Raw genomic sequence first — 19,504 nt, forward strand, 5'->3', positions numbered from 1 at the left:
AATTGAAATCAACATCATTCAGCAATTAAGGAATATTCTGTTGCTTCCTTTTATTGTTGATTGGTAACACCAACACCCATGGAATGCCTTCCCAGGGCAGAGTAAGGCAAGGGCAGTGATATGCACAGTGTTGCTTTACTCCAGAATTATGGAGTCACACAGGGCCAGGCAAAGTAGCCTCGCGTGGCTTTATAAATCTCACTTAAGGTTTGCATTGCGCATGTACCACATTGCGTGGTGCAAACGCGCCGCAAACTGGGTCATTAATTGTTAGCCAGTTTCAAATTCCTTTCCATTTACAGAGCATTTAAAAAAATTCAATTTTGCTTTTTATGTATATATTTTTTTATTTATCTGCTAATATTACATACACAGTCACAGACCCCCTGAGTAGATGTAAAGGACCCCCAGATGTTCATGCATCACAGGTGTAGCGAATGCAAGCCATGTCCATTTATGGGTGGTAATAGGATTAAGGCTTGGAAGTGTGAGTGGCTTTTATGGGAACATTGAGCAGGAAATCTAAAAAGAAATATCTTAATGGAAATATAATTACGACGGCCCTTTCAAGTCAGGAGAAGAAAGAAACTAAACACGGAAATTTCCCAGGGTGTGCATAAGAATCTAATTTCACATGTTTTTTCATTGTTGGATCTCTGCCTTTGTCAAATAAATCTCATTAGAAGCACAGAGAGGGGACTAACTAACTCCGGCTGGGTATAGTGTTGCTGCCTCATATCCATCTTTTTATGTACCGGGTTCTGGCAGAGATACACAGGGAGCTTTCCCAGGAGAGCTGATCAGAGGCAGAGAGAACAATTTATCCAGCAACATCTAAGGCTCCATGCAAATGAACGTTCTGCGGATAATGAAATCATAATTCATTCAGTGAGACTTAAAGGACTTTGGCTGAAAAGCATTGTACTCTTAGCCATTGATAAACTGTTCTCTTCTCTGCATGACATCACAATAGGCATTATGGACTCGGAATGCTGTGCGTTATGGGTTGTCGATGTCATCACAATGTTTTGCTAGGTCTCCAATAGAACTGAACCTGAACTTTTACATGCAATGCTGTTTCTCTAGTTTTTCCTCACCTTACAGACAGGGACGGACTGGGAACTCAAAGCAGCCCTGGCAATTATGTCTGACCAGCCCCCGGAGGGGAGTGAGGGAGAGGATGGTCAAGTGTGAAGCACTTCTGCTTTTGTTACTGGGGGGCAATATTGCAGCACCACTACAAAACCAGACTACAGTAACAAAACCGGCCCCCACCCTTCAAGCCTCCCGGGGAAACACCTGAAGCCCAGTACGGCCAGTCCAGCCTTGTTTACAGAGTCTCTGCATATTAGTATTTATATAAATACTCAGGGCTTTTATAGCTCTCAAGATATTAAACTTCTTGATTCTAGGGCAGAGAAGGCCACTCAGGTCCAGCTTATGCTTTAAAGTGGCATGTTTTAATGGCCATCCTAAAGGTTATGTTGTCTGAAAGCAGAGCATTTCTGGAAGATTGTACCAAAGAAGCAAAGGGAGCACCCAGGTCAGTATAGTTCGACTTTCTCCCTTGATGAGGAGAGTTGTATTGTATTGTATTGTAGCATTTATACCACACTTACTACCCCTATGCGGGGCACTGAAGCTCTTACCAACATGTGTAGCAAGCTATGCAATGTAGGGTGTGTGGTTGGAAGGGTTTTTTCTTTGTTTTGTAATCTTACATGAGAAGTTTTTCTATGTCACAGGTGAGGACCACCGATGTGTTGAAATTATGTTACGGAATGCAGAGCGTAGCAGCATGATGGTTAATGAGGTGTGAGAGGCCGATAGGCAGTGTTCTATGGTTTTCAGTAAGCTGGCAGCTTTGAACAGGTCAGCAGGTTACTTTATGATATTTCATATGATTATAGCTATTTTAGCTGGTTACAGCACTGGCTTGTGCAATCTGAGATATTGTGCGTTGTTGTGGGCCTGAGATGGCATTGGTGGAGGGAGAGAGAAGTGGTAAGATCTGCTGGGATGGACCTTTTTACAATCATCACATAACTGAGTGTCATTCTGAGATGTAAACAAGCAGTCAGAGTGTATAGATATTTGGGACCTGCAATGGTGGACTAAGTTAAAGTCTTCGAACTGTTCAGCAGAGTGTCACAGATCTCTTCAGTTTTTCCATGCCTATTCATTTGGTGATGTCTGTTTTTTTTGGCTGTACATTGCTGGTAATGCACACCCCTCATAACAGATATGTGTTATGTGAATGCAAAGGCATAAGTTACAATTGGCTGCTCACCGCTGAGTATTAGGGTCTTAGTATTCTTGTGGGACATAAAAGTTTTATACGAAATTACATAACTATGTAATTTTCCCGGCAAACCATAGGTCATCCCTTCTTAGCTTCCATGCACAACTAAAGCAGTTGATGGTTGAATTGTTTTCAATGTGTGGGTTGCAAGCTGAAGATTTCGTTTGAGGTTGTGACTATCTTTCCGGGCTCTGTTGCTGGGATGTAGGATGGTGTAGTTATCTTGGAAATAGCCATATTTTTAGTTGTTTTTATAAGCTCCTGGATGCTTGTAATGTTGTCTTCTAGTGAGTTCCACAGCTTGCTGGCTTGTACACAGAAAGCATTGCCGCCTACTGATTTCTTATGGTGAGGTGGTATTGATAAGTGATGCAAGCCTGGAGCACAGTGCTCTGTTTTCTATGTATTGCTTGCATTTAGCATGTAATGGTCCTTTTCCCTAAGGGGCTCTGTAGACAATGCAGAGTGCCTTGAGCTTTGGCCTTCAAGCTATAGGCAACCAGTGGAGCGATTGCAGGACTGGAGGCATCCCTTCTCTTGGGTGAAGGAGAAGAAGTAAGTAAGAGCACTTTGGATCTGTTGTGTTTTGTGTACGATGAATGAAGCGGCATAGTCAAGCTTGAAGAGTACGAGTGCGAGGATGGCTTGCAGTTTATGTTGGTATGCAAGGTGTGGGAAGATGTGACGTAGTGTTTTAATTGTGTAGAAGACACTCTTTATGCTGTTATAAATGCGGTATCCAGGATAGGGCTGAATCCATGTCTATCCCTATGTTTCTGACTTCTCTTGATGTTGTTGGAGGGGATTCAAGTTCCTTAGGCCAGGGCGGTAGGCTGGTATTTTGGCATTGCCCACAATTCATAATCTCTGTCTTTGCGATACTGAGCTTTAGATGGTTATTCATAATTCATGTGTTTATGGTACGAAGGCCGGCATCAAGTTTTGAATTGTACAGGTCTTCCGGACTATCCATTTTTAAAATGCTTTGGTTGACCTCATGTATATGGCAATCCTGAATGCATTCCTCCTTTTAGAGGAATGTATGACATAATATCGACCACAAAAATATCGCAATACAAAAATATCGCAACAAAAATATCGAGGACAATAATATCGGGATCCTATCTTCATAAAGGTAAGTGCAAAAATATCGAAAAAATAATATCGTAGTACAAAAATATCGAAATTAAAAATATCGTTTTTTTAAATGTATTAATAATAATGTAAAAATAATGTTAAAATACATATAATTTAACAAATATTAATAAAAACATTAAAACATAATTAAAAAATTAAAAGTAATACATATACATTTTAAATAAATTAAAAATTTAATAATTTAATGTAATTTTTTTTTTTTTATTTCATTTAATTGATTTAAATTAAATTTAAATTTATTTTATTTTTACCCTTTACACCTGTACCCCAAAAACCCAAAACTGACCCTGAACCCTAAAAATACCCCTGTACCCCAAAAACCCAAAACTGACCCTGAACCCTAAAAATACACCTTTACCCAAAAACTGAAAACTGACCCTGAACCCTAAAAATACCCCTTTACCCAAGAACTGAAAACTGACCCTGAACACTAAAAATACCCCTTTACCCAAAAACTGAAAACTGACCCTGAACCCTAAAAATACCCCTTTACCCAAAAACTGAAAACTGACCCTGAACCCTAAAAATACCCCTTTACCCAAAACTTGAAACTGACCCTGAACCCTAAAAATACCCCTTTACCCAAAAACTGAAAACTGACCCTGAACCCCAAAAATACCCCTTTACCCAAGAACTGAAAACTAACCCTGAACCCTAAAAATACCCCTTTACCCAAAAACTGAAAACTGACCCTGAACCCTAAAAATACCCCTTTACCCAAGAACTGAAAACTGACCCTGAACCCCAAAAATACCCCTTTACCCAAGAACTGAAAACTGACCCTGAACCCTAAAAATACTCCTTTACCCAAAATTAATTAACATTATTTAATTACCAATTAATTATTAATTAACAATAACAATAAAGTAAATATATTAGCACATTAGCTATAATTAATTTAATTTACTAATTAATATACATTTTCCCCAAATAATTAATTAACAATATTTTTTTTATATATATTAAAAAATTAATCTAATTAATGTAATTAACTAATTAATTACCAATTAATTATTAATTAAAAATATGTACAAAATTATATTAATTAATTAATATTAATTAATTACCAATTAATTATTAAATAAAAATATGTACAAATTTATATTAATTAATTAACTAATTAATCTTAATTAATTACCAATTATTATTTAAAAATATTTCCAAACATATATTAATTAATTAACTAATTAATATTAATTAATTACCAATTAATTATTAATAAAAAATATTTACAAACATATATTAATTAATTAATTATTATTAAATTACTTCCCACCCTATTCCCCTATAAACCCACAACCCGCTCTAATACTAAAACGCAAAATGTTAACAAAAACACTAATTTTCAAACATACATTTCTAAACATATTTAGCAAACATATAAACAACAAAATAAAATACATAACACTGAACAACAAAATTTCGATATTACTAACATACATACCTTAATCTCGATATTCTGTCTGTCGATATTTTGGCACATCGATATTCTATACCATCGATATTAAAACATCGATATTATTGTATATCGATATTTTAATTTCGATATTTTGTCTGACTACCCTTTTAGAGCCAGTGCATTTGCCGACGTGCCTGGGAGACTTGTTCAAAGCTCCACAGGTTGATAATCAAGCATATTTCTGCATCATGGACAGTTGAAAGTTCCTAACAAGGGTATCAGTAAAGATCTTAACATACTCCAGTCTCACTAGTGCTTAATTTGTACCATTGTCATGCCCACTGCCTATATAGACAACCCGAAAGCAGCCAAAATCAAAAATAAACTACTGCTTGAGTATCCTGACACGGATTATAACAGTCCACTTATTTCACAAAAAACTGCATTCATTAAAACAAAATGTATTTGAATGAGGGAAATGATCATATCTACCAAAAATTACAATGCTCAGCAGAAACCCAGGGGCATATTACCAAGAATAAGCGATAATTATCGCTACGCTTGGTTAGAGGCAATAATTTTATCGCCGTGCTTCGCCTATTTTTATCGCTTAGAACCCTTGCAATTATTAAGGTTTATCTCCTAAGCGATAAAAATCGGCCGAAATGCATGAATATCGCTGTAAAGTCAGTGATATTCATGCATTACCGAGCTAATGCTCTTAGCCATGTTATCCACCTACCGTTGGATAACATGGCTAAGAACTGCTCTGGGCAGGCGTTAGATTTTGGAGATAATCGCACTTAGCGCGATTATTTCCAAAAGTAGGTAATAGGAGATAGTGATGTTAGCGACTGTTTCCAGTCGCTAACATCTTGGCACGCCCACTTTGCATGTCATTAGCGATAGATATCGCTGACATGCAAAGTGGGCCCCAAGATGATCGCTATCTCCTACTAGCTGTCGCTAACTGGTGTTAGCGACAGCTAGGTAATAGCGGCGATAAGCCCTTGGTAATATGCCCCCCAGTGCCTGTACTATGAATTGAAGTCTTGTGTTCTATCAACTTCACTGTGCATTGAATACATATGGTAATCTCAGTGAAGCACCTTTTGCGTTGTCCATGTAGGAAGCAGACATGACAATGGTACAATTAAGTGGCGACAAAAATGTAGCTGGGTGAATACCGGGAAGAAATTTCGGCTGCCTCCTAAGAAAGGTTGAGCACTGGGACTTATTTTTTTTACAAATTAAGCTCTGATCAGACATTCACAGATTTTTTACCAATTTTGATATCCGGAGACAATATCATTTAGTCAGAGTCTGACAAGGTGATGAATGGAAAACTGTGTATTGCACTGAGTTTTGAATATTTGAATATCAGGTCAAGCCCTTCAAACTCTGTAACACTCTCGCTGCCTTCTAATATTTTATTGGTGAAGTCCTGGGAGTCCATGATTTACTCTGATTCCTTAGAGACATATGTGCAATATGTTAAGGCAATGTTGTTGAGATTAGCAGACCCCTCGATCTTTGCCAAACTAAATAATTGAGCATTTCACGGTACTTCTTTAGAATTTTTGAGGTATATGATCAAACATCAGGGTATTCAAATGGATGATAACAAGGTGTCAGCAATAATCCAATCACCCCCACCAGCCTCTGTAAAGGTTGTGCAGCTTCCTAGGTTTTCCTGATTCTTATAGAAGGCTTGTTCCTCAATTCTCTGAAATAGTGAAACATGCTACCAGATATCTCCATAAACATTGCATTGTATAGTCCAGAGAGGCTGATTGATCATTTTGTTATTAGATTGAACATTTTCCTGTGCTCCTAGTTTACCACACCTGTGTTGAGAATCTGTTCATGGTTGCACCAGCTGCTGTGTATCATGCTATGGAAGGGGTTTTATCCCAAAGGAATCTGACAGCAGGACAGGTGCCAGGAATCCAGTACATATTTTCCCAAAATTTTTCCCCGCAGAATGGATACATTATTTATTAGCAACCAGACACCGCGTAGTTTACGCCGATCACAGAAATCTACAATTTCCACAGTCCACAAGAGAAGACAGCTTAGATGGACCTTGTGCTTTTCTGATTATGATCAATTGATAAACAAATATCCTGGATCAAACAATGGTAAGGGGGTGCCTTATCCTAGCACAACCAATTGAAAAGGAAAATAAGATGGTAAGTGAGCCTCATCTGAGTTTGCCAAAGGAAATTTGAAATTGTCTTTCTATAGCTTTGATCAGTGCTGAAACATTTTAAAATTAGGTACAGAGTTAACGCCCATTGATAAATAAACCAGACTCATAAAAAAGAAAGGTAGATGTAAGAAGGACAAGCTATTGTATCAAGGAGAGGCTCTGTATTTACCTTCAGCGCTGTTAAGACAACCGTTGCCTGAATTAGTCTAAAACTGCTGGATAATACGGAATGGCTAAATCATTAGCAGCAGTTAGAAGGAATTTAATTTTGTTTATTGATTTTTAGTTGGTCAGATTTGCAGATGTAAAATATTATGTTCAAACATGTGCTATTTGGCTCGAATTAAGAGTTCACGCACCAAACCAACGGGTCTTTTGAAGTCATTGCCTGTTCCACCTAAGACTTAGCACACAGTAGCCAATGATTTTATAACAGAGTTACCCAAAAGTCAACATTACACTGTTAATATATTAGTTGATGATCATTTGTCAAAGATGGAGCATTTCATTGCATTGACACTCCTAAAGAGCTGGCATAAACCATATGTATATATTTGTTTATATAGCGCTAGAATCGACCCCCGGAGGGGTATCTCTGCGCTTATATATTCTTAGTTTATATGCAACGTTTTGATATCTGACAAGAATTCTCAATTTACCTCTAATTTCTGGTCTCTATTATGTAAACAACTAGACATTGTGGTCCATCTGTCTTCTAGTTATCATCCTCAGATAGACAGCCAGACAGAATGAGTGAATCATTGTGTTGAAAAGTACTTGGGATATTAAGTTTGTTGCAAGAAGAGAATTGGAGTAAGACGGGACTAGCAGAATTAACCTATAACGATATGGAATATTCTGCCACAGGGATGTCACCCTTCTTTTGTTTATATGGACATCATCCTACAATATTGCCATAAGACTTACCTTCCTCTACAGCAGCTTGCTCAGTACAAAATCATTTATACCTCTGTGCGCCAGAAGGTGCATTTTGCAGCTCTGCACTGATGCCATTTTACTCTGGAAATTACATGCAGGTCCGATATATGTGCCATTCCCACGTACTGACGTTAGTGGCTGTCCAGACTGTCTGTGCCATCAGAAGTGGAGTCCCAAAAGCAAATTGGTAGACAGTGTGCTGATTCCTAGACTTGGGAACCTAGTAATGAGTAGAGAGTAAGCATGGGCGGATCTAGCGGATCTCGCGTACGCGAACTTGCGGATTTACGGATTCGCAATCCGCGAAGATCCGCGAACTCTAGCGGATTTGTGGATTTTCCAGTTTTTTGTGTTGGCGCGCGTTCGCGCCGATTTTGGGACAAGTTCGCAATTGCGAACTTACTTTTCGGCTCGCAACGGCCGCGACTATGTTGTTTCTACGTCTGGTTTATCATCACAGGTTCACAGCACCCTCTGTTTCACCACTGCCACCCTCTGGGACACCCATGCCACCCTCTGGTACATCCTCACTGCCACCCATTAGGTTTATTTATCACTGTAGATTATGGTGGTTGAAAAAAGCAAGCACACCTGCCCTTCTTCAACTGCCATCAATTAATTTGTGGGTCATTAATGTGTCAGTAATTTTGAAACTTCCAGTCTGGCTGGCACCTGCTTCCTTCCTTATCTGTAATTTGCTTTTTGTTGCAGTGAATTTTTTTTTCACAGGACCTTTATGGTCTACTTGTAGCTATTCTATGAGCCTGCTGTTTGGGTCATAGCAGGGTCATAGAATAGTTGCAAACTCTGGAGGGGCCCCTCAGGAAGCACTACCTTGAATGTTACTAATGTTAAGTTTGAACTTTTGCACCTGCTCATTGCTTTCAGTTTAGCTAAAATCGTTTTTTCTGCAATTTCGCGCGTTTTTTGGGGCTCGAATCCGTGCGAGATCGATTTCGGAAGCCGCGAATACGTGCGAATACAAAATTGTTTTTTGTGCGACGTGTATGTTCGCGTGATCTTGCGCGTGTTCGCGAGGCGCTTCTAGCTATACGTTTGCCAAGTTACCCTATCGTTCGTACACGGGCGCGGCCATCTTGTTTGCGTGACGTAATTCCGTTTCCGGCCGCTATGTGTAATCTCGCAAAGTGTGCTGCTCGCTAGTACAATTTCGCGCGTGCTCGCAAGGAAAATCTCGCGCGAACTTACCCACGCGGTCGTGAACGGGCGCGGCCATCTTGTTTCTCATTCATTGCTATGGTTCTGGGCATGCTTTCTCTATCCTCTCTCAATCTCTGCCATCCTTTGCTTGTTTGAAGTTTATTTGATCTAATTTTACTTATTATCTATCCCTCTATTTTTCTAGCTCTATATTTTTGTGTTTTCTGCTGCTTTTAGTTACTTTTAAACTACTTTTTTAAACTCTTTTCTTTTCTTCTTCACTATTCTATTTCTTCTTTATCATTTAACTGTATTTCTGCCCAGACCATGGTAAAGGGAGCCGGGAAGCACCCTGAGAAGGGGAAGGGTCCCGCACCCCGTGCCCGGCTCCCGTGCGGGCGTTTGAGGGGGGAGCAAGTGGTCCCGCGGGAGATCTTCAGCGCGGAGGAAGTGGCGGCACTGATCTTCCATGTCCAGCGCCGCCTCCCCAAGACGATCCTGGGAGGCGGCAAGATCGCGACTGGCTATGGCATCCGGGAGCGCCGCAAGCGGTGGGAGAAGGTGTGCCGGGCCATGTATAAGATCTCTGGGGTCCGGCGCACATATAACCAGGCCACCCACCGCTGGACCGATGTCATGGACCGGGAGCGGGACTTGCTGGACGCGCTCGGCGTAGAGGTCCCCGGGCTTGGTGAGTAGTAGTAGCTATTCATTTACTACTCTGTTTTATCCGGCTCTGTTATTTGCAAATCTTTGTTCTTTACCAAGAGCAATAATGCTGCCGATTACATTGAGGTAAATTATATTTCAAAATCTTCTATGCATTTCAGGTGCACTGCTCTCCTTCTCAGTAGCCTTGCTTGCTACTATGCTTCTTTGTTTTGTATGTTGTGTTCAGAAGCATTTCATTGGCCTGAGAAATTATGTATGATAAGAACTGCGTAATGCTAGACAGTAAGGGTCATATTTTCAATTACCGGCGCATCCCTGCAAAGTAGCAGGGATGCGGCAGTAATTGTGTGCCATGCCACCACCACCCATTGGCCCAAAACGTCTCAGAAGCCTTACGCATCTGTGCCGTAAAGGCAGCGCATTGCTGGAGTTGCGTGCCAACGATGGCGCAGCTCCAGCCATGCTCTGGGGTACCCTATCTCCCCAATGCTGCATCAAGCCGTACGTCGGCTTCAAGCGCGCAGGGTTTGAGTCATGCATCATTGTCCTAAAAGTGACTGATTGACATCTTGTAGATTTCCCTCAGCCACTTTTAGGATTCGTTCCTGCGCAGGTACGCCCTCCCTTGCGCCGGAACGCCCCCTGATGGCGCAGGGCTTTACAACGTGATGCATCGCCCATATGCCCATATGTGTTTTTTTTTAATATATACGCCGCACCAACGCCATGGCGAGTCTTTTGTTCTGCCGCTGCGTCACAAAAGGCACGCAACAATGGAGGAAAATGAGCCGCAAGGGACTTCTAAATCAGCCCCAACAGACTGAAGTCCAGTCCTTCCTTTAGACACATGGCTATAAGAAGAAATAGTGGCGGTGGTGGGTGGATTGATAGTTTGAGTATTCACTGATCTGCAAGCAGGATGGACTTTGTCTGTCACTTCGCGTGCTGCGGACTGCTGCCTGCAGTGCCAGGCCTAGGCAAACCTCTTTAGTAGTCTGTTTATTGAGTTACATAGGAACTTTCTAAGTCAACGTTCCGCAAATCAGGCAATACGAATAACGTAGTATACCACATGAGATAGATCCCGTGGAATAGTTGTCTATCTATTTGCTATTTCTCCAAAATATTTTGTTATTGTTCTTTTGAAATGTTTGATTTGGTTGAAAAATCTCATCCATGTTTTCTGGTTTTTCTTTCTTTCATGTTGTACATCAGCTCCCCCCAAGGGCAAGAGGACACAGGAGGAGGGTGCTGAGGATGCAGGGCAGGATCGGGCAGGCGAGGGCTCCTTTGCTGGCCCCAGTAAGTTTACATTTTAATAAACAGTACCTATTTTTTCCTAGCGTTCCTCATTCGATTTTTTCTAAATCGTCTTTGATCTTCTTGTAGACTGGATATAAATTCTTATCCTGCCTCGAATATGACTCCCTGTGGTATTACTAGACTATTCTTATTAGTCTGTCTGTGTAGCTAACTAAGATTGGACATTTGGCAATTCCATTGGACTCCCATTCTATTCAGCAATAGCTCTATGCACTGTCTCCTTACTGACTAGATAGTGTGGCAGAGTCATTCAGCTCCCGAAGTCACCGATGATTGATCCCCAATGATCTCTAGATTATCGTACGCAGGACAAGAGAGTACGGAGTCACAGCACAGTCAAGAAGTGTCAGAGGCACTCATGCTTGCAAAAATTCCAAAACCTTTAGCTCATCCACTCTAGTCTGGAGGAACAAAAACCACAGAGTCTATTTAAGTTTAAAAGCTTTATTAAAAGTAAACACATTTATTAAAATCTACTTTGTCATAAAACTATTTAACTGAAAACGGAAAAGTGGTTAGTGCTGACGATTAATTGGACACATTTCTTGTGGTCGAGCCGAGCTCTCACCTGGTTTGAACTTGATCCTGGTCGTGTTCTTAGGAGTCAAGCTTCTGTCTGTTAGGAGAAAAAGTGGTGCGTGTTAAAAATCAAAAGCAAGCATTCATCAGTTGTGCATAAAAGTGCAGCAAGACAACAGCCTTCCCTGGAAAATGGGACATTTTTACTATGGAGTAGACAGTCACAAATTATTAATTGTATTCAGTTTTTTTAACATTTCTCCTAGACCAAATATTATATAGTAGTGAGTGGTGTATTCTAACATTCTTAAATGTACTTTGTAGGTGTAACATCTGGTGACGGGGCCAGCGCGGAGGTGGCTGTGTTGGGCGAGGACTCGGAGGACTCTGGGGAGGAGGCGGTGCAAGAGCCGGCGGACGGTCCTGTGGGGGTTCAAACGGTGGTGGCGGAAACAGGTAAGCTATATATTCCTTACTTATTGAGATTGAAGACTGCATAGTGTGCTTTCTGCACGGGTGTATTACAATTACAAATCAACCAGGTAGTAGCCTCCTCGAAATGTACTTCGACTTAGCTGTGAAGTTTTTGGTGAGAAGAATCCCAATAAGTTCTTAGACGAACGTGATGGATGGGATGAACGAAAAGCGAAAGAAGGGTGTAAGTAAGTGGGACGCGAACTTGTATGATGGCTGGCAAAGAAGAACGATATGTGTTTGCTTGGCCCCCGAGGTGGCTGGGAAGGAAAGAATATGGTATGGTGCATGGCTGGGTCAATGATGAAGCAAGGATGGGTGGAAGGACAGCAGCCTGGGTGGGTGAAACAGAAACTGTATGTGTGCGTATACTTTGACTGAATGGATGCCTGGAGCATGGTATTCTCTGACTCTTAGATAGCACATGTGTATCTAGAGAGAGTAGATGGTCGCCAGATGAAGTAAGTGTTACCTTGAAGAGCATGTACCACCGCACCCGCACGTCCGTTCCAGTGCAGGGAAGGCAAGGAAAAGAAATTGTAAATGTGTCCAATACTACCATGAATAGTAGCAGTACTTTGTATTGCGTCTGCAATCACAGCATATATCTGGTTATTACGGTGGACACTCCGTACCTCTCTTAATAACTTTAGTTTACTTGTAGTACGTCATTCATGTGTGGGTGTATCACTGTTCACTCAATATTAAGCAAAGCACCTAAAGTCATCCCATATGTCATCAAATACGTCCCATGTGAAGTGATAGATAATCAAATTAGTTAGCTTCTTCATTTTCCTTTTCTAGTACTCATTTGCACTGTAGGGTGAAAGGTAAATTAATTAAGCAGTAGCCCTTGTAACAGAGTATTCTCAGTGCCACCCGTAATAGAAAAGTAATAGCTTCACCACCTGCATGTACTGGACCGGTACAGTAACGTAAGTCTGTCTCACTCATCATGGTGTGCAACGTTTTTTCTCGGGTGCAAGTTCACTGTGCTGTCCATGTCATTCTGCCGGCTTGCATAAGATAACGTACCAATTTCCCTAAACAAGAGAGAAGAAGAAGAATAAGACTGGTGTACTGTCATAGTCGACTGTAATGGAAGTCCATAGTGGTCGTAGAATTTGTTCATTAAACTACCACTAATGTTAGAGCAAGGATGCAGAAGTGGGAGGTTACATAGATACTGTCCTCAATAGTTATGTACTGTGCTTTCAATTTGCTACTTGTACTGTGACCCAACTTTCGGCTCAATCACTTTGTGTTATTAATGCTAAGGAGCATTGGTTACAGACTATGTCTTTCTTTCTTCATATAGTTGCTCCTTCCAAATCAACAACACGGAGGGAGCAGGCTAGACTGGCCCGGCAACGGAGGCTGGAGGCCACTGTCGCCGAATATCGGCGGCTGGTGGCCCTGGAGGAGGAGGAGGACACGCAGTCGAGCGGGGCAACAACAACATCCTCGACTGTGACCACTGCATCCTCCTCCGTGACTAAGCCAGCGGGACCGAGCCGGGCTAAGAAAGACAACCGCCACCGCCAAGCAACAGAAATACCAGCTGCCCCCCACAGGAGCTGCAAGGAACGCCAACGCCGCCTACGAGTCCGAATGTCCAACCTGGAGCAGGAGGTCCTGAAGTATAAGAACTTGGTTAAGGGCCTCCGCTCCGAGCTTGCCACCCTCCGCAAGGAGTATGATGCCCATGCCGCAAAATGCCCCAGCACCAGCACCCTCCAGTAGTGGAGTGTCCCTTGCCCTTTTTTTAGACTTTTGGGGGGTGGGATTTGGGAGTTGGGATCGTTTTGGGACGTTTCAAAGACAATCGTTGGGGTTAGGGTGGGTGAGGGAGATTATTTTATTAGGGCTACATAAATATATTTTTAAACTTTATCTGACCATACCTGTTTTTTACTGCTTTTCAGTCTGGTGGGTGGGGGGCGGGGGTGTAACAGTAACTTTGTTTTCCTGAACAGTCGTAGGACTTTAGTAGTACAACCGTCAATCTCTTGTCTACTCCGAAATAATACTCCATTATACTACCTCCCACCAAACGCTTATCTTACCTGTAATTTGTGTTAGAAATTAGGGCTAGGCCCAGGGCTGGCTCCACGTGAAATGGGGATTAACGTTGTCAATCCTGGGCGGGTGACATTTCCTCATTGCGGTGGTACTAGTGGTGTGACACAGTGGCAGTTGCATGCCTATGGAAAAAAAGAAAACGAAACCTTGTTTGTCCTTACTGTAGCATTACAACGGTTACGGTACGATCGAGAATATAGCAGGTGACAGACAGAACAGTGCCATAATGTAGCCTAACAAATGGTAAAGTATTTGCTTGCAAGTATAACTAGTACTTGCGTTGAATTTATTTGACATTGGCTACTACTACTAGAAGATATAGTACTGAAGCTGAGTAAGTCTAGAAGATATCCTCGTATTCCTTCACCAGCCTGTTGCTATGACCTTATCCTCCCCAGCAAGTGTGTGGAATTATTGATGTCATTTTAGTCAGACATCAAGCAAAACAACACAGCCCGGGGGAAGAGGGTTAGGGTTTGTAAAATGGATGGGAATGGGGGTTTCTTTTTGGGTAGGTTTTGTTGAGAGAAGAAAAAAAAAGCAGAGCATGGACAAACAATAATTGAAGATAAAGACAATCTTTGGTTACAAAGTAAAGCTAAGCACATGCAGTCACACTCATAGAATAATACAATGGATACTGTATCTGTATTGCGTATGTTTTTGGTGTTGTCCTTGAATTTGGTAAGTAAGTTGCATGCAGCAAACAATTCCTCTTATTGGCGGCACTCCTCCATTCCAGCTGACGCTTCGTCCATCAATGTTGGTGACCACTGACAGAAGACACCCTGTCCACTGCCTGCCTGGCGGATGTTGACTGAAACCCGGCCTGTAATTATTGAACGGAAAACAGGAAGTGCTATTACAATACCACTGATAAATAAATAAAAGGTATGTACGCTGTGTGGTTCAAAATGTGACATTTTGATTTCCCTAATAGACAGTACAATATTTTTGAAATTGCGTGCTCTGTCGGACTCACCTTTTTAAAGATAAATAAGTATGGCCAAAATATTATAGCGGATCTTTCCCCTCAATTAAGGTGTACTATAAACTGTGTTTTAGAACAAAATTTGACCTTCCCAGCAATGCTCCCACCAAGACCCTTACTAAAGCCAGTCGCAAAAATGTAGAAGAACCCCAATCAGATCTCCAAAAACGATGCCTAGCAGAAAAATGGTTACAAAACGTACTTTGAAAGTAACAGTAGGCCCAAATACAGACCGTGGATTGTATTCCAACCACTTGCAAGCAAGCAAAAGTATCCATAGCCAGCATCGCTCCAACAGTGCTCTACAACACCAGAACTGCGTTGCAATAGAACCCCCCGAAACACATGCAATCGTGCTGGTAGGGCTAACCCTAACGAACCCTAACTTACAAAAAGTGCCAAAACTGGTGTTTCCTTCAGGATTTTGTCCAAAACACTTCTATCCGGTATTGGACCTTCCCAGGAATGCCCCAGGCAAGACCCGCCAACCCACCCGGAAAAAACCACCCGACAACACCCCCAAACAGCGAAAAAGCTAAATCTCATACTTACAATATCTCTCGGCCTTCGGTCCAAACGCGGCGCTGTGCAGCTAGGTCATCATCATCATCAATCATCATAACTCCTGTTTTCCACCACGGATTTCCTGAAAAGCAAATGCAATCAAGATTAGATTGTCGCAGCAGTGCTTCGACAGAGACCCCGGCCGCAACCCACCCACGAACAGCAGGAAGCCCCCCAAAACGCTACATTGAGCAAGATGACAGAAGAAATAGCAAAAAAAAGGCTGTTCCTTCAGGATTTTGTCCAAAACACTTCTATCCGGTATTAGACCTTCCCAGGAATGCCCCAGGCAAGACCCGCCAACCCACCCGGAAAAAACCACCCGACAACACCCCCAAACAGCGAAAAAGCTAAATCTCATACTTACAATATCTCTCGGCCTTCGGTCCAAACGCGGCGCTGTGCAGCTAGGTCATCATCATCATCAATCATCATAACTCCTGTTTTCCACCACGGATTTCCTGAAAAGCAAATGCAATCAAGATTAGACTGTCGCAACAGTGCTCCCAGACACCAAAAATTACCCACAAACACCCGGAACCCCGCCAAAGAGCACCTCAAAGGCAAGCAAGTCAGCAAAAACGGCAAGAAATTTCCACCTCATATTTGGTCCAAAACACTTTTGTCCATTATTAGAGCTTCACAGCAATGGGCCCAAATCCGTCAACTCACCCGCAAAGAAGTACAACACCCCCACAAGTGCTGAGTCTTTCTTCATTGGGCGTAATCCAGCACTCTGCTTTGAGGGAAATCGCAGTCTGGAGGAGGAGGATAGAGGAGCATGTTCTTCAGAACTTGTGAACCTGAGGAATGTAGACTGCGGCACCTTCAAATCAATAAGCAAACAAGTGAAGACAGTTCTGATGATGGTCTTGTTTTTGGGATTAGGTGATTAAAGTTTGAATTAAATTAACTGTGCAAAACAAAGAAAGAGAGACACAAAGCACACAGGAATAAAAGTGAATAAGGACGAAAAATAAAGTTCTTGATTGATTGTCTCATTTTCAGGGCTCGGTGTCAGGGAATAAGAACAAGATTTCGTCATCATACTCTGCGAATTCAGGCTGGATGAGGTCAGTGCCACCGAACAGAGAACAAATCCCCTCATCTACGTTGCCGTCATCCTCGTCTTCATGCGGCGTGCTTTCTCGTACTTTGTAATCTGGTGGTATGAGGTGCTGATTCATCTTGATCATTGTCAGCCGCTCCACATTTTTGGGCGAGAGGCGGCTCCGTTTGGGAGTTACAATGCCACCAGCAGCACTGAAAACACGTTCAGAAGACACACTTGCGAGTGGGCAAGACAAATAGTTTATAGCCAGGTTGAAGAGCTGTGGCCACAATTGTTTTTTGCCATGCCAATACTGCAATGGCTCATCATTAAGAAAGACCTCTGTTGAGTCATTCAGATAGTCCTGCACCATCGACTCAAGGTCATCAACGGTTCCTCGACTTTGCTTACTTTTTGCTGTGGCTGTGACATTTTTTCGAGAACCATACCCAAGCAAACTTAGCCAATCCTCTACAACAGCCACTGTTTTTGTTGTGTGTGGTGCAGATGATCCAGTTGCCGGTGTCTTTAACGGCTGAGAGGTCACTTTGCCCCAGCCACAGGTGCAGAAGTGGATTCTTGTGACTGGGGATGGCCTGCTGATGCTGATGCTGATGTACTGGCTTCTCCTTCAATAACCTGCCGTTCTTTTTCAAACCTCTTGGCTGACCAGGCTAACCAATGTTTGTACTTTTGAACATCTGCATCAGCAAAAGGAAAGAATGCTTCGCCTGCCAGCGCCTTTTTGTAGCGTGGATCCAGAATAGTAGCACAAATGTAATGCTGATCTGACTTGATCTTTTGAAGACGTTCATCACCACGTAGGCGCTCTAATAATTTCTCAGACAAAATAAAATGGTCTTTTTTTGGAACATCTTTTTCAAACTCAGAAGACACCGCCATCAGTTGGTGCTCCAGCATGCACAACAATGGGATAGCTTTTCCCAAATTACAGTCCTCCTGGCTGACTGCACGCGTGAAGAACTCAAAAGGACGAAGCATGTCTGTCAGGCTTTTAACTATGTCCCATTGCGCCGCACTCATCCGCAGGTCCTCCTTCTGAGATGTACCCTCTGTGAAGAAATAGTGATCGAGTACCGTATACTGCTCATACAGACGCTCAAGCATGTAGAAGGTTGAGTTCCAACGTGTTGCCACCTCCTGGATGAGTGCTTTCACTGGCATTCCACGTTGAAGTAGCAGTCTCCGCAGATGCTTCCGGGCCTTAAAAGAATGGCTGAAATGGTTGCACATTTTGCGGCAGGTGGCCATTACCTCGAACGCTGGACTCTGTTTATCAATCAAGAATTTTTGAACTACCAGGTTGATACAGTGCGCCAAACACGGCACTCTAACATGGTCACCCATCAACATGGCCTTAACTACATTGGCGCCATTATCCGTGGAAACATAACCAATCTTGCGTTTTAGGGGGGATAGCATTTTCAAGACCTTTTTGTCAAACTCTTCCAAAAGGTTTTCTGCTGTGTGACTTTTCTCCAAGCCAAACATGGCTAGTGTTGCATGTTTCCGAGCAGCTTTGAAAACTTTGTCCGGGTCAACACCTGCGTTTAGCTTTGCTTTAACACCTGAAAAAGAGACCCAGTGTGCAGTGATGCACATGTAATCAGCGCCTGCGCCACTGGTCCACATGTCTGTTGTCAGATGTATTGTGTGAACAGCACTCTTCTGCAAAGCTGCCCCAATCGCCTCCAGCACATCTTCATGTAGTGCTGGAACCGCAACTCTGGCAAAATAGAACCGGCTCGGAACCTTCCATTTAGGGCAGAGCGTTGCCACTAATTCAAGAAAACCTACCGCTTCTACAAAAGAAAAAGGTAGATGGTCCACAGCTAGCATTTTAGCCAGCTTAGTGTTATACAGACGCGTCAGTGGGTGGTTGCGTTCATATGGCACGTCTGAAGTAAGCATTGTTCTAATGTTGCCCTGGACCAAGCATTTACGGGCTGATAATGACTTCGTTGACCCAATTTTGCTCGCTGGTGAACTTTTGTGCGTTGGTGTCTCACTCGCTCCAACACTCTTAGTGTGCCTCACATTGGGTGTGCTGCTGACAGGGGTACTGGGTGTAAGGGAAGTGTTTTACACGTCTTCTACCTGCTCGTCATCATCAGATGAAACATCAACGTTTCCTTGAATTTGGCCTTTCTTGATCGCATCTAGGTGCGCAAACCATTTGACAGTGTGCTGTCTCCTAAGATGACCTCTCTGGCCTCCGGTACCATAGTTGGTACCTGGCTTACCACGACTAACTGCTTGCTTACAAATGGTACAAATGGCAAACTTTGGATTTTTTGGACAAACAGTAAAGAAGTCCCAAACTGGGGACTTGAAGTGTCTGTGGGACATGGAGGAGGCGGCGATACTGGTGGTGGTGGTCATGAAGCTAATGCCAGATGAAGTGGAGGATCTGGATTGCCCAACTTTTGTACGTTTTGCACTTTCACCGCCACTAATTAAGGTCGAGGTTGACGGAGGTCTCTTCTTGCCAGAAAGAAATATGGAAGCGGGACGAGTTGGTGTACTACTTAACTCCAATGATTGTGGTGTTTCCACTGCCTCCTCATCGACAACATCATCATCATCATCACACTCAGCAGCTCTTCGGGCTAGGGTCAAAATGTCTGTTTGCTGCA

Source organism: Lissotriton helveticus, chromosome 10 (assembly GCF_964261635.1).
Source record: "Lissotriton helveticus chromosome 10, aLisHel1.1, whole genome shotgun sequence".
In the NCBI taxonomy this organism is placed as follows: domain Eukaryota; kingdom Metazoa; phylum Chordata; class Amphibia; order Caudata; family Salamandridae; genus Lissotriton; species Lissotriton helveticus.